We start from the raw sequence: 25,581 nt of genomic DNA on the forward strand, positions 1-25,581 counted from the left end.
TTCCTGCTGTTCCATGGGTATCTACCTACCCTCTTAATGTTGTCTGTTCCTGTGAGATGAGAGGCCTGCATACACAGAACTTTCATATTTATGTTACACTTATTACTGATTAAACTTAAGAGGAAAAATAGTGCATTGCATCAAAGATACGGTTGAACATATCTTTAGCAATGAGATCTTACAAACAAAACCAACTGGATGTCCTGTGCTCATCTAACACCTATATCCCAGTTCCAGCTAGTTCAGGAGGTCCCCGCAGGTTTTTAAAGCTAATTCTGCTGGGGAAAATCCAGTGTGCGGCCTTCCCTGTTGAGATGCTCCTTTTATAAAGCTGATCTCTTGCTTTTGCTTCCCTCTGTTTTATCTTTATGACTGCAATGAGGGAATTCAAATGGAGAAGCAAAGATCGTCCATGGATTTCACATGTACACCTGGAGTTATAAAGCCAGTTTTAAGAACTCCTTGACTTAGACTCACAGACTCACACCATGGTTGAGGTTGGAAAGGACCTCTGGAAGACACCTGTTTCAAGTCCCTGCTCAAGCAGGGCCACATAGAGCTGGCTGCCCAGGGCCATATACTTCTTTGCTAAATGTTGCTTTAAAAGGCTTTGTTTCTATAAGACTCTTAAAGGAACCTTAATCTATTTGAGACCTTTTGGGGTAAAGTGGGTCTCTGAAGTGCACATTTTTTTATTCACGTTTCCTTCTACAGTCAGATATCACCTGTAAAAAAATCTTTCACAAACTACATAATATAGAGGTTCCTTAGCTCCCCGCCCCCAGCTTGCACAACTTAAAATTAGACTTTTTTAGTATCTTCATAATAACTCTCAACATAAGTATAAGAGAAAAAAAAATAGCTATACAATGTTTCTGGTGGTCCCTTAGTTCAAGTTATGTTGAACAGATTCTGAAAACATGTACTGCAACATACTAACAGGTGATTAACTTGGGGACTGATGTGCCCATGTTTCCTTCTTATGTCAGAGTTATGAATTTGTCTGTCAGACCATTTGTTCACTTGGAGGGAGTTTTAAACTGTATCATCAGATAAATGTTTCAGCTAACATTTGCAAAAAGGCACAACTTCTGGGTTAGTCATGAGGACCATATTCTGCTCGTACCTGTTCCAGTGTAAGAAGCTGCCTGGTTTGTAAAAGCTGACACTTGTACTGCTGGCCTTTTCATGCCACAGTGCACTGAGGCAAAAGCCTTCTCACAACTATCACAGAAGAAAATCTCCTTTCTGCAAACAGATCCCAAACCTGAAAATGAGACATGAATTTGGCTTTAAACCTCATTGGGATGCATTTCAGCATGGAAGGTGACCCAAGTTCAGTAATGCAAATTTAGACCTAACTATCCAGGGCAAACAACAAGCAGCAAGTCTTAGCCTGTTTCCTATGGGCTCTTAAAGTCTCACCTTTTCTAATAAGTTGGAATCTGTTGGCTAATGATGACCAAATTTGACTGAAGGGTAAAGATTGCAAAGGGGATTAATCTCTCCAACCAGCTCAGTAAAAACAGACAGCCAGGGGTAGCTATCTTGATATTAAATTTACAAAAAAAATAATTTTCCTTTTGAGAAAGTAATATGGAATAATTTTATGAAAACAGATGGGTTTACATCTCTTAAAAAAACACAAAACCAAACTACAAACTGCACTGCTGGGGCACCAGTTCATTTCTGACTCAGAAGGCAGAGCACAGCCCACTGAGTCACCAGTGCTTCCAGTCTGCTGCCAAGACCTCCCATCAAAACACCTTACAGTTCTGGGAACGTCATCATGACAGGCGCTATTAGAGTTGTGTAACTTAACACTACGAAGGACCAAATTCTTTGCTAGCATAATTCTGTTGATTTCAGAAGAGGTGTGGCAGCAGAGAATTTAGATCATAATTCACAGCGTTGTCATGGAGCCCAATATTTTTATTAAAAAAAAAATTGAAAAATTACTTGCTGTACCTGGCTCTGCATACCTTATGAGAACAGATAAAAATCACATTCTGTATTAGTACCAGAGCCCTTGGCTGCAGGCCACAACATGATCTTTATAATAACAAACTGGTCACCAGAAGAGGTTTTGGTCAGGGATAGGTTAAAAACACAAAACTGTGGTGAAGTTACTATGGTTACCAGAGTAGAAATAGAACAGGAATTGAAAAAAAAATAATTCAGAAATTACTATCCTCCTCATTAGCAACAATCTACCAAGGACACTTGCATTCTTGCATTGCTTACTGGGAGCCCAGTACTCTAAAACCCTGAATTACAATGTGACATTCTCAGTCATACTCATCTTCACCATCATGTCATCAGCTGTCAGCTTCCTGAAAAAGTCAGGTTTTCGTCCATTGAAGGAATAAGGTTTTTATTATTAGGAAAAAAATTGGGGGAATAAAGTATCTTTTGGATACCTAACCTTAAATTTCAGTCATTCACACCTTTTTTGGCAGAGTTCTGACAAAGACTACAAAGAAGGTTGTGGAAGAGGTCTCTGAAAGCCTCTGCAGTTCAACTTCCCTTACAAATGGGGAAGAAGATGGACAGAAGGAGCCTTCAGACCTCAACAAACCCCGTGGACAGGAGGACCCATGTTACATTGTTCCTTACATTGTACTACCATCACTCAATAGGCTCATCTAAAAGGCAACCTGTGGTTGCCAGATGCTGCCCCTCCTGTGAAGGGCATGAAGAACAGCTGTTGAAGGACTGTGATGTGCCAAAGGAAGTAAATGCTTTATCCTGCCTTTAGGCCCAAGCTGCCGTGTGGGTGAAGGCAGGATTCAGAGTCACCACCATCTCATAAAGCACATCTGGAAACAAGAGCCTACCTCTGGCAGCTACAGCAGCTGGATCACCCCGACAGCAGTGCATTGGCAGTGCAAAGCACGGCTAATTCTGTGTGCTCCCTAAGTGAATGGGGTGCAGAGCAACAGGGGATCAGTGGTTTGCTTTGCATGATTTTGCTTCTTTTCCCCTTATTAAAAATAGCGACAGTTGAAACCCACTTGTGAGAAGGGTCTTTAATCAAACAAGGGTCCATTGCATAGGAGCTCGATGCTGCAACAAAAGATGCACAAACCAGTGAGCCATCTGACGATTTAGTTTTGGGAATTTCCACCACTGCCTACACAAACAAAGTTAAAGATTTGTGACAGCTGCTTGTGTTTCAGTTATCTCTTTCGGGATCTCAAAGTTCAAAACCACATTCTAGAGAAGCAACTGGCAGAAGGAAATTATTTCTAACAGCCCATCCACAGAAGAGGCCCTATTATTATTCTTAATTACTCATATTGCCATACAACCTAATTGTCCCAGCCAAGAATAGAGGCTCACTGTGTTACATTCAATACAAACAGGCGAGCAAGAGCAGGCCTTGCCCCACAGATCTCCCTCTCTACAAGCTCCACATTAACCATTGCCAGCTCTACAAGAAGCCTGATTTAGTGCTCAACACATCCTGTGAGATTTTAGCTGTCTCGAGCTCCCAAAGAACTGCAAAAGTCACGCCTCACAGATTTACATGAAGATTTCCCACGTATTCTCATTATAAAGGGCATCCCACATGCCAGAGCTCAATACAGTGAAGCGTGTCATTTAACTTTGCCTCATGCAGCAACAGGAATAAGGGGTACTTTGTGGGGTGAGGCTAGCCAGAGACGGCGGGCGAGGAGAGATGCATTCTTCGCAGGGAGAGGCAGCTGGAATTTGGTCTCCCCCAACAATGAACAACTACATGTCGGGAAAGAGCAAAGAAAAACAAAGCATTTCAACCAGCTGCAGGGATTAGTAAATGCTGATGTGAAAAATCTCAGTCATAGCAGAGAAGAGACATGGTGTGGAAAGGGATAAGTGGCAAGGAGTAGGAAGACAGTTACAAATACTGGGATGGCAGCCAGGAGCGGTCAGCTTCCAGAGGGGGAGAAGGCAGAGCAGAAAGGGCAGCCGGGGGTGAGAGATGGTGATGTACTCTGGGAACCCAGGTACTTTCCATGTGCTCTGGGATCACCAGAGTACATGGGAGAAGGACCACAAAAGGACAGCAAGGTGAAAGGGGCAGTTCCACAGGCGAAGAGCAACTGATAGTCTCTAGTGACAAGGGCTTCACCACTGAAACACTGCCAAATAATGAATTCAGAAACCAAAGAGCTTTCCACAAGTTTTTCATCCTCAGTTCTCCTTAAGTTTTGATTGTGTTACAATAGCAAAACTATCAGCAACACCATTCCTAAATGTCCTTACTGGTCACAGTGGCACCAGTGGGAGGTACTGCCTGTGCACACACTGGTCAGTGAGTACAGGGCAGTTGATTGCTTTGGCCTTCTCGTTGACCGGCTTTTTAAAATGGAAGGATCTTTGGAAGATAAATGATTGGACTAGATCTGAGAAAAATCTGTGTTTTCTTTGTGATTTAGGCATAGATTTTCAATGAAATTATGGCTGAACAACCTATCTCCCCACAGCTTCTGGGCTTCCATTACTCATCTGTAAATTCCCCTTATTATTCCTTAATAGCAAATCCCTGACAAGGCTGTCTATTTCCACTGTAAAATCTCTAACCTTTTATTTATATGCCTGAAACTCACTGTGCCAGGCATCACAGAATCCCCAGGTACTACTGTCATGCAGTGAATAACAATTTATCCCACCCTGCTGAGATCCAGTGAGCAAAACTGCAGCGCATGAAACAAGTGGTATTTTGATTTTTCAGAATGTTTCTGCTTTAACGGAGTGTGGTCTGTTCTTTCACAGGGTAACAAAGAACTAGACCTGCTTACTAATAAAATTACTTTTTAATAACTACAAACTGTTTTATGCTGATGTTTTCCTTACTACTATACAGATATGACACCTGTCAGAGTAACACCAGGTTACTCTAGTGAATTTTATTTCTCTGTAGGGTTTTCCCACTAAAGACCCCAACCCTTGTCCATGACCATTGAGGCTGGATGCAGTACCCACCCCTCTGGCAGCAGCCAAGGTCATGCTGACTCACTTCCTCTGGCTTTTCCCCCGCATCCATCCAGTGCCAGTGCTCCGGTAAGTGCTTGACTATTCATAATGCTGTCACTTGCAAGGCTGCAATTCCTTTCTCCACAAACAGCACAATGCATTGGACTGCAAGCTCCTAAAAATGTTGCTTATCAGATTTCAGACTCCTTTTCAAGTGGTAGATTACTTTCTGCTAAAAAAAAAAAGTGATTAGAAGACTTGAGATAGAGGCCTCTCACTCTTAACCAGAGAGCTTTCCTAAGGGAACAGCGGAGCTGAGGAATGTGGCAGGAGAAGAGGCTCTGCCATAGGGTTTTGGGGCAGAACTCAAGGTTCCGTTTTCCAAACCCACTTCTTCAGAGCGGAATTATCAACAAGTGGATCCTTGGGTGACAGCAAGAAATCAGCAGCTGTCAGTACCCAGCCCAGCTTCAGCTGTGGGTGCCTAACTCATGATCTCACAGGTAAAGAAACCAGGGGCCACACTTCAAGAAGAATCTTGCAAATAAGGGATCTTCACAGAATGAAAAGCATACACAGCATGGTTTTTAACTGCAACTCTTCCTGTTATACCCAAGGAAAGGGTTATTTATACCCAAACAAGGCTTATATGCTCATTTTAGTTTCTTCTCATCAGTCTAATCTGCTACAAAAGCAAATTGAACAGCCATAAAACATAGGAATGACTGAATTTATTTAACCTCAGCCTAAGGAATAGTGAGTAAAGTACTTTTCAAACATTGAATGCCAAAGCTATACCCAAGGCGTCACTGCATTTCCCATTCTTGAATAAATTTCTCTCAAGCAAGAAGACAGAAAATACTTGAAATCACAAATCATGAAGCAGTGTTAAGTAGATTACAGTAAAAATGTTTAAAGCCAGGAGCCTAAATGTGTATACCAAAATCTACATATCATCACTCAGACAAGCATGATCTGTAATTTCAAAGTATGTGGGCAAAAAGAAGTCATATAGGTTTCAATACAAGGTTGCTCAGCCTGCTTAATAAAGCAAACCCAATGATGTTTTCCATGATAACTAAAATACTGACTTTAGTGTCTAAATTTTCAGGTATCTAAATTTGATAATTCAGTTCTATCACTTTAATATCAATTTTATTTTAGCAATAGTAAGCATCTGAGAATATATAGCATCATTGTAACTTCAGCACACTTGGAAAAAAATGTTATCACTCAACTGTGTTGTTCCAGATTTGCTACTATTTTTACACAGCTGAGCTTACAGCATCTTAAGTGAAAATTTTATTATCAGATGGCAACCATGAGCCCTAACTAGCAGAAAAAATAAAAACTTACCTAATGCCCAAGAAATTACCTAATACCCAAAGTAATGCACTCCTAACAGACGTCACGTGCCTCCATCTCCCATGCTGGTACACATAGACAATTATATTCCATCTAACTATTGTTTCTCTTATATATAGTTATATATCATACACTTTATTTCACAGAGGAGCTCTTGTTACCATATCCTTATATTTTACTTAAAAAATTGTCACCAAGGACTCAGATTTATGACTGAGATTTTATGGATTAGCAATTGATCTAGCGCACATTTTTAGCTTACTGCAGATGGAAGATACATGTCAGCTGAAAACTCTTTCCTTCAGGTTTCTGCTGGGTTTTGTGTTTGGGTTTTTTTTTCTTTTACCTTGCCCTTACACATTTGGGGCTAGCCAAGTGCATACACATGATCAGTTACTGAAGCTCAGCAGAGTTATGACAATTCATTAAGCTGCAAGAATAAGATCACATGTTTGAGACCCAGTAATTATAGTTACGCCAGTTCTCCCTTCTTTCGTGGGAAGAAATTTGAATTCTCAGTTTATAACACATTTTATCACTTACATCTTGATGACAGTGCTGTTTGCCAGCAGGTGGTGGGCACAGACACAACAATTTAATCATTTCCCCATTTTACCTTCAACTTACTTACCCATGTAGCCAGGACTTCAACGTTGGTCTTCAAGTCATACCTGCTATAAATGACCCTGAGGCACAATCCTGAATATAGGGCATATTGTAAGAGACAGCATTCTTTACATGAGATGCTTAAATAAGACCTTTCCTAACTGTTTGTAGGTGGGAATCGTATGCAGTTATCAAAGAAAGGAAGGACTGAATGCAAATGTTCCCCCCTACTAAACTCAGATGAGCTCTGCATGTTTGCCATTGCTGTGTGGACACCTGGAATTATCCAGAAGAGTGCAACCTTTTAATGCTTTGTAAAACTTCTGTGAGGTATTCAGGGTATGAGAAAAACTTTTCCCACCCACCTAAAAATAATCCAACTTATCTTTATTAATAGTATGAGCTATACAAACTACAAGCTATTGAGAGCACATTTTTAATAACAGCAATCATAGATTCAAGCTGGACAATAGTTGTTAAGTATCCTGGATTAGCCATCAAATTGAGAACCAGAGGCTATGCCTATGCAGACAGTTTAACCCAGTGAACTCCCCATGTACCTCCCATACCAAATGCTCTAGCTCTCTTAAAACTTGAATGCCAAAAGGTTGAGTGCTCTGTCTTGCTGGAAATACAGGGCCAGGATTCAATGTCATTTGGCATCCTGCATCTTGCCTTGGGGATATCAGTAGATATGACTCCAGTCCTGAGCAAGCCTAAATCCAAATCATGCTGTGCTTATGTTTGGCCAACAGCCAAGCTTTTATAAATGAGTTATTTCACCAAGCCACCTGTTCCTGACCCAAATTCCTATCTTCGCTCTTAGAGGCTTGCTGATCCTTTTCCATCTTCCTATCTGAGCTTTACAACTACTAGGAGCTGGTTTTCCTCCTTTAAGTAACCAAAACAGAAGTTAAAACTGCAACTGTTAACAACATCCAGCTTCCCTCCATGGATGTAGCCATTGATCAGCGATAACAAACAGCACTTCACAGTTCATTCTCAGTACACTGACATTTAAATCCATCCAGAGTGACTAGGGAAACCAAGGAAAGGCTGTTTGGTGCGGATAAACTTCCCAGAGTGCATACTTAATGCATGGAACTGCTCCTGCTAACTGTGTGTCACCTGCGAACTCTGAGGGATCACAATTAAAAAATAAACAAATACAGACAAGAAGGAACTGGAAGGAAAGATTAAGTTTATACAATTTAGTTCAAATGTCCCCAGAAGTGATTGACTGAAGTGAAAGGTGACTAAACTTGGCAACTGAGGATGACTTTTATGCTTCTTGGTTAAGCGCAGTGTTATATATATTACTGCTAGCACCGGGAAACTACTTGCTGTGTAGATGGATCTAACACAGATTTGCAGTGGCAAATTAGGTGTGATTCAGGGCAGAGAGGGCGATGGAGAGGGTACGGCACAACTGTGTGAATAACGGGCCCCCACTCCCAGCACTGATCACAAGGACTGAGTGCATTATCTAACCTCACTGGGTATCAATTTTCCTGCCTGGGGTTCAATAAATAAACAACTCCACAAGCTAAACAATAATTTTTTAAAAAAAAGGTTTTATTTTTGCAAAACCTCATGGAAAAGTATCTTCTTTCACTCAGCCAACCCGATTTTAAAGCTGCCTTAAAAGTTGTCTTCCCAAGGATAATTTTAATGGTGAGGCTGCTACAAAGCAGAGCTGACAAGACCTCTGCTGTTTCATTTTCAGTCCATGTTAAAACAACATTTTTAAGTATTTCTAGGATTCCCTCATGTCATTGCAATATCTGAGCACACTATGGAAAGTCTAGTCTGCCACAAAGGGCCAGATTTCTTACATTCACACAATGACAAAAAGGGTCTTTAATATAAAATACTCAGTTCCATGTCTTACAGAGCAGCAAATCAACACTAATTAAGATGTAGGGCAAAGACTGAAAAAAAGATAATTAAAAAGCATATAAACCATCATGGACAGAAGGCAGAAAATGATGGGCTGCAGACAGAGAGGGAGGAACCACAAGAGAGATGCAGAAAACAGGAGTGGACCAATTTCAGTCTTAGTGAAAGTCTTTTGGTGCTAATAGTTTTCATAGGTCTGTCCCAAAACCATGTATTTAGGACAGTGGCCTGCTTTTCCTTTTAACTATTAAGTTAATTAAACTTTGATAGTGAAAGAAATTCAGAAACACAAATATTATGATCCTGAAATTATTTTTTAATAGTACCCTCCGCAGAGAAGCAGAATCCCCATTAAAACACTAATCTGCAATCTAGCTTAATTTCTACCTGCTTACTTCAGCTTTAGCCACCTGCCCTTGCTGAGATGCATCTTTACTTTCTAAGTAGTCCTAACTACTTCCATCTGTAGCTGGTCTGTACTCATGGACTGCTTTGACAGTATAGTATGAAAAATTGCTGGTTTCTCCTCATAATCATCTGCTGCTAGTGATGCAAGCTGTCCTGGGTAAAGGCACAAAGGGCACATTCGTGTCTCTACATGCCATATCAGTTCCTCCAAATTAGGAATATACCCTCTCTCCTCCCCCATAAAATATAGCGTTGTTAAGTTCACAAGGAAATGAGGAAAGGAGAGGGCTATGAAAGCGTCCTGGTTTGGCCCAAACCAGGCCAATTAGTCTTAGAGAAACCAAGATCACTGCTAAATTCCTCACTGCTTACGAGTGAAGAGCCAAAGGGGGGTCGCAGCTGCAGGGGGGGAGCAGACAGGGCAGGTGACCCAAGATTGACCAACGAGGGTATTCCATCCCACACACGTCATTCTCACTTTCCTATTTATCACTAACCCACTGCCTCCTGGAGGTGGGGCCCAGGAGGGAGGGGTCCTCCTGTCTCCCACTGATTGGTACCAGCTTTGCCAGTTTCCAGTTAAAAGCCTGCAGGTGTGATGGCAGTGGGAGCTACTGCATTTTGCCCTCTGCCCATGCTGGGGGGAGCAACTCTGCCTGAGGAGGATTTCCAAGCTCTCAGTCTTGGCTTTGTATATATTTGTATATATTTGATTATTTCTATTATTATTGTTATTATACTCTTTTTTTTTTCATTATTATAGTTTATTAAAACTGTTTTAACTTTCCAACCCATAAGTCTCTCTCCCTTTTCCCTTTCCCTTAGGCGGGGGGAGAGAGGGTTAACAGAGAGCATCTGCCACCTGGTTAATAGCTGGCCTACCTTTAAACCGTGACAGACTTATTGGTGCCCAACGTGGGGCTCGAGAGAAGCTCCAACAGGTTGCTCTGATAAGTTGTATCCTGGCTCTGGTGGGAGGAGACCCGGAGAGCTCAGCTGAGAGAGTAACAGATTTCTTCCTTTGAGATTTATGAGGGGTTGGAAAGTTAAAACAGATAGTGAAGATGGTGATGTCATTTTTGAATGCTGTGTTATCTCATCTTTTTGTGGAGTTTCTTTCACAATTGAGTATTGCAATGATGCCTTACCTGCCGTGGGCACTGTGTTATTGCTTGCTTCTTATGAATGTTTACATGCAGTTTAGCAGTGGGCGCTGGTCAAAATGTATTGTTTTGGTATGGGGTTTGATACTGATTTATGCTGTGATAAACTGGGCAGTTAATATTCCGATCTCTTATCTCTATGACACAATGATGGGCAGCTTTAATCACGAATCAGTAGCAGCAACTTCATCTGCACGCTCCAGGTGTCCTTTAGCTGATTCTGTTAATGATTACACTTCCAGTTTTACTTTGGGAAATAGTACCTTCTCCTTTTCTGCCAAGCTGATTCCTCTAGATTTTGTGAAATTAGGATGGTGCTGTCTAGGTGGCATGTTTTTATTTTCGGTTGTCCTGAATGTGTTTCTGATGTGGGATAAGATTAAATATCGGTGCAGGGACAGTTGTAGGTGTTATGCAGCCACCTCAGATCCTACAGTGTGTACTGCCGCTACAGCCACTAAACCCACTGAAGCCTCGGCAGCCTGTACCACAGCTGCTACACCCCCCAAGATGGCCACTGCAGCTACTCAGACTCTCAGCACTCCCACGACAGCCACTGCATCTACTCAGACTCCAGCATCTATCAAATCTGTACCAATTGCTCCTGTAACCAGGAAGAAATACCAAAAGAAATCAGCTCGTGAAGTGAAGGATGATGACTCAGAGCCTTCTAAGGCAGAGCCATCATATGACCCAGGTGAGGGCCCTTCTCAGGCAGAGTTAGGGCCCAACACAGATGGGGGTTTCCTCGATTGTCCTTTTAAAACAGACCCATCACAGAAGAAAGGTCCTTCTAAAGCAGAACTATCACAAGAGGAGGACTCGGACGTAGAGATAACCTACCACTCTTTATCCCTGAAGGACCTGAGAAATATAAGGAAAAACTTCAGCCGTTATGACGGTGAACCTATTATTACCTGGTTGCTCCAATGCTGGGACAATGGGGCAGACAGCATGCAATTGGATGGCAGAGAAGCCAGACAGCTGGGATCCCTGTCCAGAGATGGTGGTATTGATAAGGCGCTTGCAAGAAAGTCAAACACTATCAGTCTCTGGAGGCGACTCTTGTCAGCTGTAAAGAGCAGGTATCCCTATAAAGATGATGTTATGAGCCACCTGAGCAAATGGACCACTATAGAAAAAGGTATTAACTACCTTAGAGAACTAGCGGTGCAAGAGATCATTTATAGACACCCACGGGACATTGTAGATCCTGTAGATCCTGATGAAGTGGAATGCAACCGATCCATGTTCCGGAAGGTTGTGAAGAATGCTCCACCGACATATACCCATACATTGTCAATATTAGTATGGGGAGAAGATGCTATGGCACATTCTACTGTGGGCGAAATGGCTAACTGTATGCGACAGTATGAAGATAGTATTTCTTCCCCACTGCAGGCACGCATCTCGGCTGTGGAAAAACTGACTAAGGAGAACAAGGACTCATTTAAACAACTGTCAGACAAACTGTCCATGATTGAGAATAAACTTGACTCTCTACCTACACAGGCGCGCGTTGCAGCTGTTAAGAGAAAACGTTCTCCTACAGGACCAGCTCAAAGGAAAAGGAACACATCACGAGGTATCCTGTGGTTTGCCCTGCGTGGTTATGGGGAGGACATGAGCAGATGGCATGGACAACCTACCAGTACCCTACAGGCACGAGTACGTGAGTTGCAAGCTAAAAGAAATACCAGAGAGAATTTTTCTAGAAGGATGGCTGCTCCAGTTACCAGTGAGCAGGACCCCAGTCAGGGGAGATGGGCCTCAAATCACTTTTTCCCAAGTGTGAATAGGAGAAATGAAGGTCCAGTCCCTGTGAGCAGCACGAATCCATTTCTTAATTAGGGGGGCCCTGCCTCCAGCCAGGTGGAGGAGAGGGACAACCGAGTTTATTGGACTGTGTGGATTCGATGGCCTGGCACATTAAAACCACAAAGGTATCGAGCCCTGGTAGACACTGGTGCACAGTGCACCCTAATGCCATCGGATCATAAAGGGGCAGAACCTATCAGCATTTCAGGAGTAACAGGAGGATCTCAAGTGTTATCTGTATTGGAGGCCAAAGTGAGCCTAACTAAAAATGAATGGAAAAAGCACCCCACTGTGACTGGCCCAGATGCTCCGTGCATCCTTGGCATAGACTACCTCAAGAGAGGGTATTTTAAGGACCCAAAAGGGTACAGATGGGCCTTTGGTATAGCAGCTGTAGAGACTGAGGACATTAAACAGCTGTCTACCTTGCCTGGCCTTTCAGAAGATCCTTCTGTTGTGGGGTTGCTGAAGGTTGAAGAACAACAGGTGCCAATTGCTACTACCACGGTGCACCGACGACAATATCGCACCAATCGAGACTCCCTGATCCCCATTCATAAACTGATTAGACAATTAGAAAATCAAGGAGTGATTGGCAAGACTTGCTCACCCTTTAATAGTCCTATATGGCCAGTGCGAAAGTCTGATGGAGAATGGAGATTAACTGTGGACTATCGTGGCCTAAATGAAGTTACGCCACCGCTGAGTGCTGCTGTGCCAGACATGCTAGAACTTCAATACGAACTGGAGTCAAAGGCAGCCAAGTGGTATGCCACCACAGACATAGCTAATGCATTTTTCTCTATTCCTTTGGCACCAAAGTGCAGGCCACAGTTTGCTTTTACCTGGAGAGGTATCCAGTATACCTGGAATCGACTGCCCCAGGGGTGGAAACACAGTCCTACTATTTGCCATGGACTGATCCAGACTGCACTAGAAAAGGGTGGAGCTCCAGAACATTTGCAATACATTGATGACATCATTGTGTGGGGTGATACAGCAGCAGAAGTTTTTGACAAAGCGGAGAAAATCATCCAAATTCTTCTGAAAGCTGGTTTTGCCATAAAAAGGGGCAAGGTCAAGGGACCTGCCCGGGAGATCCAGTTTTTAGGGATTAAATGGCAAGATGGGCGTCGCCAGATCCCAATAGAGGTGATCAACAAAATAACAGCTATGTCCGCACCAACTAACAAAAAGGAAACACAAGCCTTCTTAGGTGTTGTGGGTTTCTGGAGAATGCATATTCCAGATTACAGCCAGATTGTACGCCCTCTTTATCAAGTGACCAGAAAGAAGAATGATTTTCAGTGGGGCCCTGAACAACGACAGGCTTTTGAACAGATTAAACAAGAGATTGTGCATGCAGTAGCCCTTGGACCAGTCCGTATGGGACAAGATGTTAAAAAAGTGCTCTACACCTCAGCTGGGGACAATGGTCCTACCTGGAGCCTCTGGCAGAAAGTACCAGGGGAGACTAGAGGTCAACCCCTAGGATTTTGGAGTCGAGGATACAAGGGCTCCGAGGCCAATTACACCCCAACTGAAAAAGAGATACTGGCAGCATATGAAGGAGTTAGAGCTGCTTCAGAGGTAATTGGTACTGAAGCACAACTTCTCCTGGCACCTCGATTACCAGTACTAGGCTGGATGTTTAAGGGTAAGGTTCCCACTACCCATCATGCAACTGATGCTACATGGAGTAAATGGATTGCATTAATTACACAGAGGGCTCGAACAGGAAACCCTAATCGCCCAGGAATCTTAGAAGTGATCATGGACTGGCCAGAAGGCAAAGACTTCGGAATGCCACCAGAAAAGGAGGTGACACGTGCTGAAGAAGCCCCACCATATAATGAACTACCAGAGGATGAGAAGCAGTATGCCCTGTTCACCGATGGATCCTGCCGTCTTGTAGGAAAGCATCGGAAGTGGAAAGCTGCTGTATGGAGTCCTATACGACGAGTCACAGAAGCCACAGAAGGACAAGGTGAATCAAGTCAATTCGCAGAGGTAAAAGCCATCCAGCTGGCTTTAGGCATTGCTGAACGAGAAAAGTGGCCAAGGCTGTATCTTTATACTGACTCATGGATGGTAGCAAATGCCTTGTGGGGGTGGTTAAAGCAGTGGAAGCGAAGCAACTGGCAGCGCAAAGGTAAACCTATTTGGGCTGCTGAATTGTGGCAAGATATTGCTGCTCGGCTAGAGAAACTAGTCGTGAAGGCACGTCATGTAGATGCTCACGTACCTAAAAGTCGGGCAACTGAGGAACATCGAAACAACCAACAAGCGGATCAAGCTGCTAAAGTGTTCCAAATAGATTTGGACTGGGAACACAAAGGTGAACTATTTTTAGCTCGGTGGGCTCATGACACTTCAGGTCATCAAGGAAGAGATGCAACATACAGATGGGCTCGTGACCGAGGGGTGGACTTAACCATGGACTCTATTGCACAGGTTATCCATGATTGTGAAACATGCGCCGCAATTAAGCAAGCCAAACGGTTAAACCCTTTGTGGTATGGGGGGCGGTGGTTGAAATATAAATATGGGGAGGCCTGGCAAATTGACTATATCACACTCCCTCAAACCCGCCAGGGTAAACGTTATGTGCTTACCATGGTGGAGGCGACCACCGGATGGTTGGAAACATACGCTGTGCCCCATGCCACTGCCCGGAACACTATTCTGGGCCTCGAAAAGCAAATCTTGTGGCGACACGGCACGCCAGAGAGAATTGAGTCGGACAATGGGACTCATTTCAAAAACAGTCTCATAGATAACTGGGCCAAAGAGCATGGCATTGAATGGGTATATCACATCCCCTATCATGCACCAGCCTCTGGGAAAATTGAACGGTATAATGGGCTGTTAAAAACTACCCTGGAAGCAATGGGGGGTGGAACCTTTAAAAACTGGGATAAGCATTTGGCACAAGCTACCTGGTTAGTTAACACCAGGGGATCTATCAATCAAGCTGGCCCTGCTCAGTCAGACCTTCTACATACAGTAGAAGGAGATAAAGTCCCTGTGGTGCATGAAAGGAATCTATTGGGAAAAACTGTCTGGATTCTTCCTGTAACGGGCAAAGGTAAACCCATTCGTGGGATTGCTTTTGCTCAGGGACCTGGATGTACTTGGTGGGTGATGTTGCAAGATGGTGAAGTCCAATGTGTCCCTGAAGGTGATCTGATTCTGGGTGAGACTACTTAATTCTGAACTGTATGTTGTTACTGCATAAGTGTCTTTCAGGTTAAGACAGTGGTGATGAGACCGGAGCTAGCTTCATCAAGTGGCGTCCAGTAACCTCCTCGAGTCTGACATCTTTAACCTGCAACCCGTGGGCACGAACCATGACAAAAGAGAGACTGCTAGCCAGAGAGACTGCTGAGAGACTGCTAGCCAGATGGAAACCCACAATCCTGAACTAAATGAACTTGATGAACTTTTTGTATAGCGATGAATCATAAACTAGTGATATATATATATATATTTGAAAATGAAAAGGTAGTGGTGATCTGAGTATGACGTGAATGGTATGGAATAAGGGGTGGAATGTCCTGGTTTGGCCCAAACCAGGCCAGAAAGTCATGCCACAAACGTATGACAGTTCAGCAGAAATGAATGCATGCTTTTCAGTCTCTCCCATTATAAATTAAAATCATCCCAAAGAAAAAAATGTACAGTACAGAATTGTATTGAATCAAACATTACCCCCTCAGGTATCAGACAAACATGGAAGGGAAATCCACAGCAAAGACAACTGTGCAGCAAAGCCCTACAATGTATAAAAGCCATGAGGGATGCAGAAACAAGCAGTGAATCAGATTTTATTCCCCGTTGTCCATATGCTGAACAAAACACCAATGCAGAAGCGTGATAGAAAATGAGGTGCTGAAGAACAGCATATTTGAGCTCATTTGAAAAACTGAAAGGTTGTTCAAGAAGAAAGCTCTTTTTCTGGAAGACCTCAAAATAGCCAGAAAAACGTATTATCTTGCATGTATTTTCCTCCAACTGCCAATTACGTAAGGTACGTAAAAGTTGCCCAGGTGCAAATCTACTCTATATATCTGACTTTGAGAATTCTCCTCATTTTTACCATGATGAATGTTCACAAATTACTGTTTTATGCCAAATCTTATTTTCTCCACCATTGTTTTTCCCCTAGTTGCACTTTCAGTAAAGCCAGGTGTTCGATATGACTGCTGATGTGCATACAGACTGAAAGAAAATCTACAATGCAATACAGAAGGGAGGGAAAAATATCTCACATAAAGGAAGGTGAAAAGATGGTAGTAAATTAATTTTTTTAATCCACTACAAAAGGCCTAATTCCAAACAGATGCAGACCTTTAGATTAAAATCTCTTCAGTGAGCCCTAATTTTACATTCTTGAGCCTTAGGCAGGAAGTACTTCGCAAAAATAATACCTGGCTCACCCATTAACACTTCAATCAGTCATTTTAGAACTAGTACTAATCCAGTATTTTCTAAAAAAATCTATGGAAAATTAACTTTTCCATGTCATAAAATCCAGTTGCAACTTCCAATTATCTCAGAGAAGTTCAACCCAGATGACTGATTCAATCAGAATCCCTCAGATTAGAGAGGGATTTCTTAGATGAAAGAGTGAAAGTAAGAAAATAATTTAACTGTGGGGAGAAAACAAATTGAACTCTATTTAGATTTCTTTTAGGAGTATGTGAGCCCCCAGTGTCTAAAGCTGACTATCATCATTGAAGCGTTGGCTATTGTAGGAGGTCTAAAAATCCCATTTATCTGTACTGGCTCATAAGGATACAATGCAATTACTGAGAGTAACTGGCAATACAGGTCCCTGGGGAAAAAAAAAAAAAGGTTCATCTACATTTTTCTTTGCATGCTGCCAAAGCTCCAACAATAGCCCTAACTTCTCCTAAGATGATATCAGCTGCTTATGTTTTCTGTAGGCTAATGCACAGGATTCATTTCCTCTTAGAGGAAGCAATCCTGCCGTAATTTGATGAGCATCTCTTAACATCAGTACCTGTTTAAGCAGCTCATCCCGTCCTCCTCTTTCTTCAGCATTCATTCCTATCCTCGTGCTGATTTTTTGGCAATACAGGTAAAACGGTTTATGGGAATGTATTGTGAACCAGATCATGTACCCAGTCTGGGTTACAGATAGCACACACCCCTCCTCGGTTATTTTTAACTGAGGTCAGTTTTCTACCCTGTTGTGACAGTACAAACAGTTGCACAACTGAACCAGAGCAGGGGTGAGAATGACAAAGGGAGATGTAGGGTTGTCTTGCTGAGAGCAGAGCACATCAAACTACACCCTTAGTAACCCCAGGTCAATGCAGGCTTAATGACAAGCAAGAGAAAATGAAATTCAAGCAAGAAGTGAGGCTGTGGCTCTGCTAATAATCACTGTTTCCAGGCAGCATGCTGTTAGGTGTTGGGTAATTCACAGCAAGCTGCTACTGGAATCTAACTGGGCACAGTGGGCACCCTCAGAGACCTTGCATTGTTCAAGGTCCCTTGCTGTCTACCTCCTTTCTTCTCTAGTCCAACCTCCTGCTCACAGCAGGGTCAGCTCTGAGCTCAGACTGGGTTCCTTAGGGCTATATCCAGTTGGGGCTTGAAAACCCCCATGGAAGGACATGCACAACCTCTCTGGGCAACCCATGGCACTGCCTGTCCTCATGGGGAAACAATTCTTCCTTAAATCCAGTCTGAACCTTTCTAGGTTCAATTTGTATCAGTTGTCTCATGTCCTCCCACCACGCACTGCTGTGAAGAGCCTGGCTCTATCTTCTCAATAACCTCCTTGCAGGTATGGGCAGACTGCTGCTGGGTCCCCCCACAGCCATCTCTTTTCCAGGATGAATGAGCCCAGCTCCCTCAGCCTCTCCTCATAGGCCAAGTGCTTCAGCTCTTGACCATCTTGGTGGTCCTCTGCTGAACTTGGTCTGGTTTATCCATGTCTTTCTTTTATTAGGGGAGCCCAAAACTGGATGCCGTTTTCTAGATGGGGTCTAACAAGTGCCAATTTGCAAGTGATAATCACTTCTCTCAACCTACTGGCTATGCTTCTGCTAATAACAGTCTGGGATGCTGTTAGCCTTTTCAATGTCAGCGCACACTGCTGGCCCATGTTCAGCTCACTGTCCTCTAGGATCCCAATCCTTTTCCACAGACCTGCTCCCTAGCCAGTCAGTCCCCAGTCTGTAGCAGCTGAATGAAAGCTTTGCAAGCTGCTGCTTGATTATGTTAAGGCATTCCTTGTAAGCATACCTCCCAAAATGAACTGCTCAAAGCATCTTCAGACTCTTTTTTGTTGCAGACCTGTGCTTATGAGGAAAGTGCAGAGTGACGAATGCCCCTTAGGGCTGTTCTGGATCCAGCTGCTGTGCAAGCCCCTGTGTAACGGCTTGATCACTGAAGTTCTTATATTGCCTTCCACATGCTCCTTTCTGCATGTAAGGGTTTCCCCGTACTGCTGTGCTCTCTTCTCCTAACCAGGCCAGCTGTGAAAGGGAACTAGGTAAAAACCCTTCCATTAGCAGCATGTGCCTTAGTAACAGAGGTAGTGTCAGCTGGGCTCTGGAGGAGACAGCAGTGCAGAGAGTGTCTGAGTGCAGTCCCTCCAGCTCACTCGCCCTTGCCCTGTCTTCATCTCTGAGCTGGGTGCCAGGCAGCATGGCCTTTCTGAGTGACACAACAGGAACAGACACCGAGGACAAAGCATTGAGATCAGGATGAGACACTAAAAATGTTCAGCCTCATCCAGCACAGGCCCACAGATGCTGTCACTGGAAGGACGTGTAAGGATATACTGAGATGGCATCAGTTCACAGCTTTCTAGTTATGTATTTGGGACACATGCATCTTTGGGGAGAATTCAGAACATTTCATTGAGATTTATGAGCCGCTTCACACTTTTCTAAGCCTCTTGTGATGCAGACAGGTGTGTACAGCAATCCCCACTTAATATGGCTGGTTTTGGGATAGGGAGTGGCCCCCTCTTTTGCCTTTTTTGGATCCAGAGAAGCCCCAGAAACTGTGCACTTCAACGATGGAAGAGGCAGAGAGGTGACTCCAGCAGCAGGCGTGAGAGAGGCTTTGGAGAACAGCGGAGGAGTTGGAGGGGCAGCGCCATGTTCAGAAGAGAGGGGAGATGGAGCTTGAGTCAACTGTGCTAAAGTAGTGCAGGGAAGAGCAGAACAGAAAAGCAGCTGCCAGAAAGAGCTTCAGCTCTTTTCCTCAAAAATCTTTTTCAAAGTCACAGACCAAAAATTGTGGAAGCCCTATCACTAAACTGACTAAGCATTTCATAGTAATTGACATAACATCTCCGTGAAGTAAAGAAAACAAGAATTTTTGACCTGCCAGGGATAGGGCTGCTCACCAATAGCCTGGTTTCCAATAATTTATCAAGGATAATTTGATTTAAAGTAATACAAACACCAAACTGCATCTTCAATCTGGAAATCAGATAGCCAGCTCTATGTGTAATCCAGGGGAAGAGTTTGTCTCCATAGAATGAAACACATAAAAGCTAAGAAGCCAAGTGAGATATTGCCTAAATTAGTCAGTTGGAGAGGGAGTCAAGGAAAGGGACTTGAGAATCTACTCAGCCACTATGTTCATTACTTGATTCCCAAAGAGAAATCTGCTCAGGATCTTCCAGGTCTAAATGTCTTGCAGAGTCAGACATCAAAGCTGCCTACCATCCCCATTTTATCACAACTGGGGGTAACTGATATTTCTCCCCTTTAAAAACATTACAGGCCACCAGTGTATAGTAGCTAATCACAGAATCATAGAAGGGTTGAGGTTGGAAGGGACCTCTTGGGATCACAGAATCACAGAATCACAGAATGTTAGGGATTGGAAGGGACCTCGAAAGATCATCTAGTCCAATCCCCCTGCCGGGGCAGGATTGCCTAGACCATATCACACAGGAACGCGTCCAGGCGGGTTTTGAATGTCTCCAGAGAAGGAGACTCCACAACCTCTCTGGGCAGCCTGTTCCAGTGTTCAGTCACCCTTACAGTAAAGAAGTTTTTCCTCAAATTTAAGTGGAACCTCCTGTGCTCCAGCTTGCACCCATTGCCCCTTGTCCTGTCAAGGGATGTCACTGAGAAGAGCCTGGCTCCATCCTCTTGACACTTGCCCTTTACATATTTATAAACATTAATGAGGTCACCCCTCAGTCTCCTCTTCTCCAAGCTAAAGAGACCCAGCTCCCTCAGCCTCTCCTCATAAGGGAGATGTTCCACTCCCTTAATCATCTTCGTGGCTCTGCGCTGGACTCTCTCTAGCAGTTCCCTGCCCTTCTTGAACTGAGGGGCCCAGAACTGGACACAATATTCCAGATGCGGCCTCACCAGGGCAGAGTAGAGGGGGAGGAGAACCTCTCTCGACCTGCTGACCACACCCCTTCTAATACACCCCAGGATGCCATTGGCCTTCTTGGCCACAAGGGCACACTGCTGGCTCATGGTCATCCTGTTGTCCACTAGGACCCCCAGGTCCCTTTCCCCTACGCTGCTCTCCAACAGCTCTGTCCCCAACTTGTACTGGTACATGGGGTTGTTCTTGCCCAGATGCAGGACTCTACACTTGCCCTTGTTATATTTCATTAAATTTCTCCCCGCCCAACTCTCCAGCCTGTCCAGGTCCCTCTGAATGGCTGCGCAGCCTTCCGGCATCTCAGCCACTCCTCCCGGTTTTGTGTCATCAGCGAACTTGCTGACAGCGCACTCTAATCCCTCATCCAAGTCATTAATGAATATATTGAATAGAACTAGTCCCAGAACCGACCCTTGAGGGACTCCGCTAGACACAGACCTCCAACTGGACTCTGTCCCACTGACCACTACTCTCTGGCTTCTTTCCTTCAGCCAGTTCACAATCCACCTCACTACCCGATCATCCAGACCACACTTCCCCAGTTTAGCTGCGAGGATGCTGTGGGAGACCGTGTCAAACGCTTTACTGAAATCGAGATAGACCACATCCACAGCTTTAACATCATCTATCCACCGGGTTACGTCCTCATAAAAGGCTATCAAGTTGGTTGAGCAAGACTTCCCCTTGGTGAAGCCATGCTGAGTGCCCCTAATGATCCCCCTATCCTTGATGTGCCTAGAGACAGCACCAAGAACAAGTTGTTCCATCACCTTTCCAGGGATGGAGGTGAGGCTGACCGGTCTATAGTTACCCGGGTCCTCCTTCTTGCCCTTTTTGAAGACTGGAGTGACATTCGCTTTCCTCCAGTCCTCAGGCACCTCTCCCGTTGCCCACGACTTAGCAAAGATGATGGAGAGTGGCCTAGCAATGACTTCCGCCAGCTCCCTCAGCACCCGCGGGTGCATCCCATCAGGGCCCATGGATTTATGGACGTCCAGGTTGCTTAATTGGTCCCTGACCCAGCCCTCATCAACCAAGACAGATTCCTCCTCTATCCTGACTTCTTCTGAGGCCGCAGAGGTCCAGGGCTCCTCAGGACAGCCTCCAACAGTATAGACAGAGGCAAAGAAGGCATTCAGTAACTCCGCCTTCTTTTTATCCTCTGTCTCCAGGACCCCCACCTCATTCATCAGTGGGCCTACATTGCCTCTAGTGTTGGCTTTACCTGCAATGTATTTGAAGAAGCCCTTTCTGTTGTCCTTGACCTCTCTTGCAAGGTTTAATTCCAAGGAGGCCTTAGCTTTCCTAGTTGCCTCCCTACATCCTCTGACAACAGACTTATACTCCTCCCAAGTGGCCAGCCCCTCCTTCCACGATCTGTACACCTTCTTCTTCCACTTGAGTTTGCCCAGCAGTTCCCTGTTCAACCATGCAGGTCTCCTGGTACCCTTCCTTGACTTCCTACCTGTTGGGATGCTCTGATCTTGAGCTCGGAAGAAGCAGTCCTTGAACGCTAACCAACTATCTTGGGCCCCCTTACCTTCTAGTACCCTGTCCCATGGGATTTCCCCTAGCAATTGCTTGAAAAGGCCAAAGTTGGCCCTCCTCGTCCAGATCACCTCGTCCAGAACCCTGCTCAAGCAGGGACAGCTACAGCAGGTAGCTCAGGCAAGAAGATCAATATGAAGCCATTTTACACTTCATTAAAAGAATGAAAACTAACAACAAACATTATCCTTGCAGCAAATGCAAATACCACAAATACTAAAACCACTGGAAAATGGCTTCCATAAAATACGCTGGTCATTAAACTCCCACCTCAGCAAGGCAGTGAAAACAGGCTACCTTCAATCCCATGACTAATAGCAACGAGTCTTATTCTCTGCATTCTTATGGACTGCAGGTTAAAAGGCACATCTGTTAAAGTAACTTTCTGAATAATGGCCCTAAAACTACAGTGTTTCAACACAGGGCCAAAATTCCACTAGTTGGAGATGTAGAGTGAGGGACAGAAACACCATTTACAAACTGAAAAAAAAAAACCCTATGAAAATTAATAAAGCTTTAAAAATAATAATGTTTTGATTAACACTACAGTCTTGTCTATCATCTTGACCACGAGTACTCCATCTCGTAGCACTGAAAGCTGATAAAGTCAACACAACAGAGTATAACTTTCACATTCCTGCCATTCAGATCATTTTTGAAAACATAAGGCTGGTAGCTGATAAGATGTCTCAAGTCTTTCCTGAACAGCTTACATGTGTAATAACTGCTCTAATTTGGAAGAAGTCCTTATTAGGTCACTGATTAATACTTTAAAGTTTTTGTAATGTAAATCAATCTCATGGTCCAAAACATTGAAGGCTTAGGCTAAAGCAGAGACCTCTGAATGCAGCACAAGAAACATCAGAGGCTACTAAAACAATTCATATTGCATGGTGCATAGCATATATCCTGTATACAAGTATTAATATTTAATGTAATGTATTGCAATTTGCTTTTACTTCAACATCCTATAATGGCCTTACTTTCCTATCTCACTCTCCAACAATGGAAATTATCATATAGCTGAGGCTCTGTATTACAATCCATACGGAAGAGGCCCTGCTGAAATTCACTGGAGTTTTGAATTGCCAAGGAGCATGGGAGAAGACTTCAGATCCTAGACTGCTAAGCCAAGACTAAGTTCTTGCCAAGGACTGCTAAGCCAAGACTAAGTTAAAGATGGGCAGCTCTGTTTGCTGAGCAATAAATACAATGAGCTCCTAACAACAGAACACAAGAATTTCATAATGAGACAGTTAAAAAATGAAGACTTGCCTCAGTAAAATTCGATCCCAGTAACTGGATCTCTTCAAAGGAGGTCCACAGAAGAGGTAATAATCCTAAACATAATCCTGCCCACACTCTTGCACCTACTATATTCCCATGAATGGATAAACTCTTTGTTTCAGCACAAACCTGAGGCCTAATTTCTATACCCCAATATGACTCCAGAGAGGCTGCAGAGGTAGTGAGGTAAGAGCAGAAGCACAGACCCTCACTGACAGACTGGGAGTCTTCCAAGCTCCTGTTAGGAGTCAGTCATGGCGTTTTGATGTCCCGCCATGCAGACCATACCCAGGCGGTCATCCAGGACATCGTCTGCAGGGCCTGCTGGAGATGACACACAAAGACCCTCCTCCAAACATTTTGAAGGCAGCCTTAGTAAAAAAAGCTGTCTTTGGACTTCCGCGACTTTGAGAGCTTTCAGGCAGAGTCCTATAGCCCCAAAATCTATGCCCCCAAGTCTCTGCAAGACAGTTTGCCTGAACCACACGAATTCTGCCTCGCTAGTTGTCATCAGAGGCGCCGTTTGCTTACGTCTCACAGTCACAAGTCTGATCTGCGCTCAGGGAACAGTCATAATGGAGCTGGTAACAGAGAAGATAGATTACAGTGACAGGAAGGGCTATGAGCAAATTCTCTTTTGCAGGGCTTCACGTGCAGTAAGAATCAGAGTGGTTTCTCCTACAAAGGTTAGAAGCAAGAAAAAAAAAATCTCTTGCAGCCTAGGTAGGGGATGGAAATGCCCTACCTGCAGCTATGGAGAGCTCTGGAACTGAGAGCCCCAGGCCTGAACTGGAAACTGGAGAGGCTCCACTCTTGCTTGGCAGCAGGCAAGCTACAGGATTTATCCTCTTCGTGGACATCCTCAGTGTCCATGCTGTGGCTGGCACAGCATGAAGGTACAGCCCCACGGGAGACATTCTGGGCTGCAGAGCATGCAATCCCATTGACTTCCGAGGGGAGGTAAACAGGAAGAGAGTTTGTGCCCGTCTTTGATTTCAGTTAATCCTGTTGACTAATCCCTCTAGTTTAATAATTTCACCTCAATTCTTTGCACTATCCCTTCTGTCTGTGGCCAACAACCCATATGTTGTCCTGGTTTCTGATCAGTCTTCTTTTGTACATAATTGTGATGGGAGAACAGCTAGCTACAGCTCTGCTTCTCCCTTTCTTTTTCCCTCTAGAAATTGCATTGCACTTTTCCCCCTTAATTCTGTTCCTCTGTTACTGCCGGGTCATTTCAAACATCACTGCCTTCATGCCAGTGCAAGTTATGTATCTCTATCCCTGAACCTGTGATTACTGGTTTCAAAGTCCTGAGCCTACTGCATAGGCTCAGCGAGGGTAGGGAGACAGAGATCAAGTTTAAGGAGATCAATAGGTTTTTCTGAAAAACAGCTTTAATCTTCTTATTGAAAACAGAATTTTTTCAACTCTTCTGGACACTGAACCAAGTCTGTAGCATAATTCATTTACCTGCAAGTAAAATGAAACCTTTATTTTATTAAAAATACTTCTAAAAGTGTATCATTTAGTATTCTAAAGAATATATTTATATATAATCTTAGTTTATTAAGTGGCTTCCCTCAATATGGAATATGTTCATGATTTCTAACTGAATTTCTGCACGTTATATATTGCAATATATTTTTTTAATACAAAAAGATACCTTTTAAATTTGGGAAAATATCTGTTTGATACTTTATCTTCTCTTTTCAAGATATGTAATTAGTTACATTCTAAGACAGTATAAAAATACCATAAAATGTAGAGATACGAGTGCTGCATATGTGTGTACACATACCCCTTCTGTAGCTCCCAGGTACGTGCACTGTACCAACCTCACGTTGCTTCCCTTAATGATGACCATAGGAAGAGTGATGATATGTCAGAGTCATGTTTAGCAAAGCTGAAAGGTGAGGTGTAGCAAGTGCTTTATACTTTGGATGTTATGAAAACACCAAAACCACCTCTCCGATCAAATATTTTATCCTTTCAGCATGACGCATAAATTTAATTTCCACTGATGGGGGTGACCTCAAGATTATTATATGGCTACTTCACCCCCCTTAATGGCAGCGACTCCCCGAACTGGCAGAACAGAGCAGGTCTATAAATAACTTCCAAAGGA

The 25,581-nt window shown here is 43.7% G+C and overlaps 1 protein-coding gene across 7 annotated transcripts in view; it reads right to left on the bottom strand.

The window, feature by feature from the left end:
- The window catches only part of BICD1 (BICD cargo adaptor 1), a 208,040-nt gene that overhangs the window by 181,729 nt on the left and 730 nt on the right, over window positions 1-25,581 (bottom strand). The gene's annotated exons all lie outside the window — the stretch shown is intronic.

The sequence above is a fragment of the Nyctibius grandis genome, chromosome 5 (genome assembly GCF_013368605.1).
Source record: "Nyctibius grandis isolate bNycGra1 chromosome 5, bNycGra1.pri, whole genome shotgun sequence".
Classification (NCBI taxonomy): domain Eukaryota; kingdom Metazoa; phylum Chordata; class Aves; order Nyctibiiformes; family Nyctibiidae; genus Nyctibius; species Nyctibius grandis.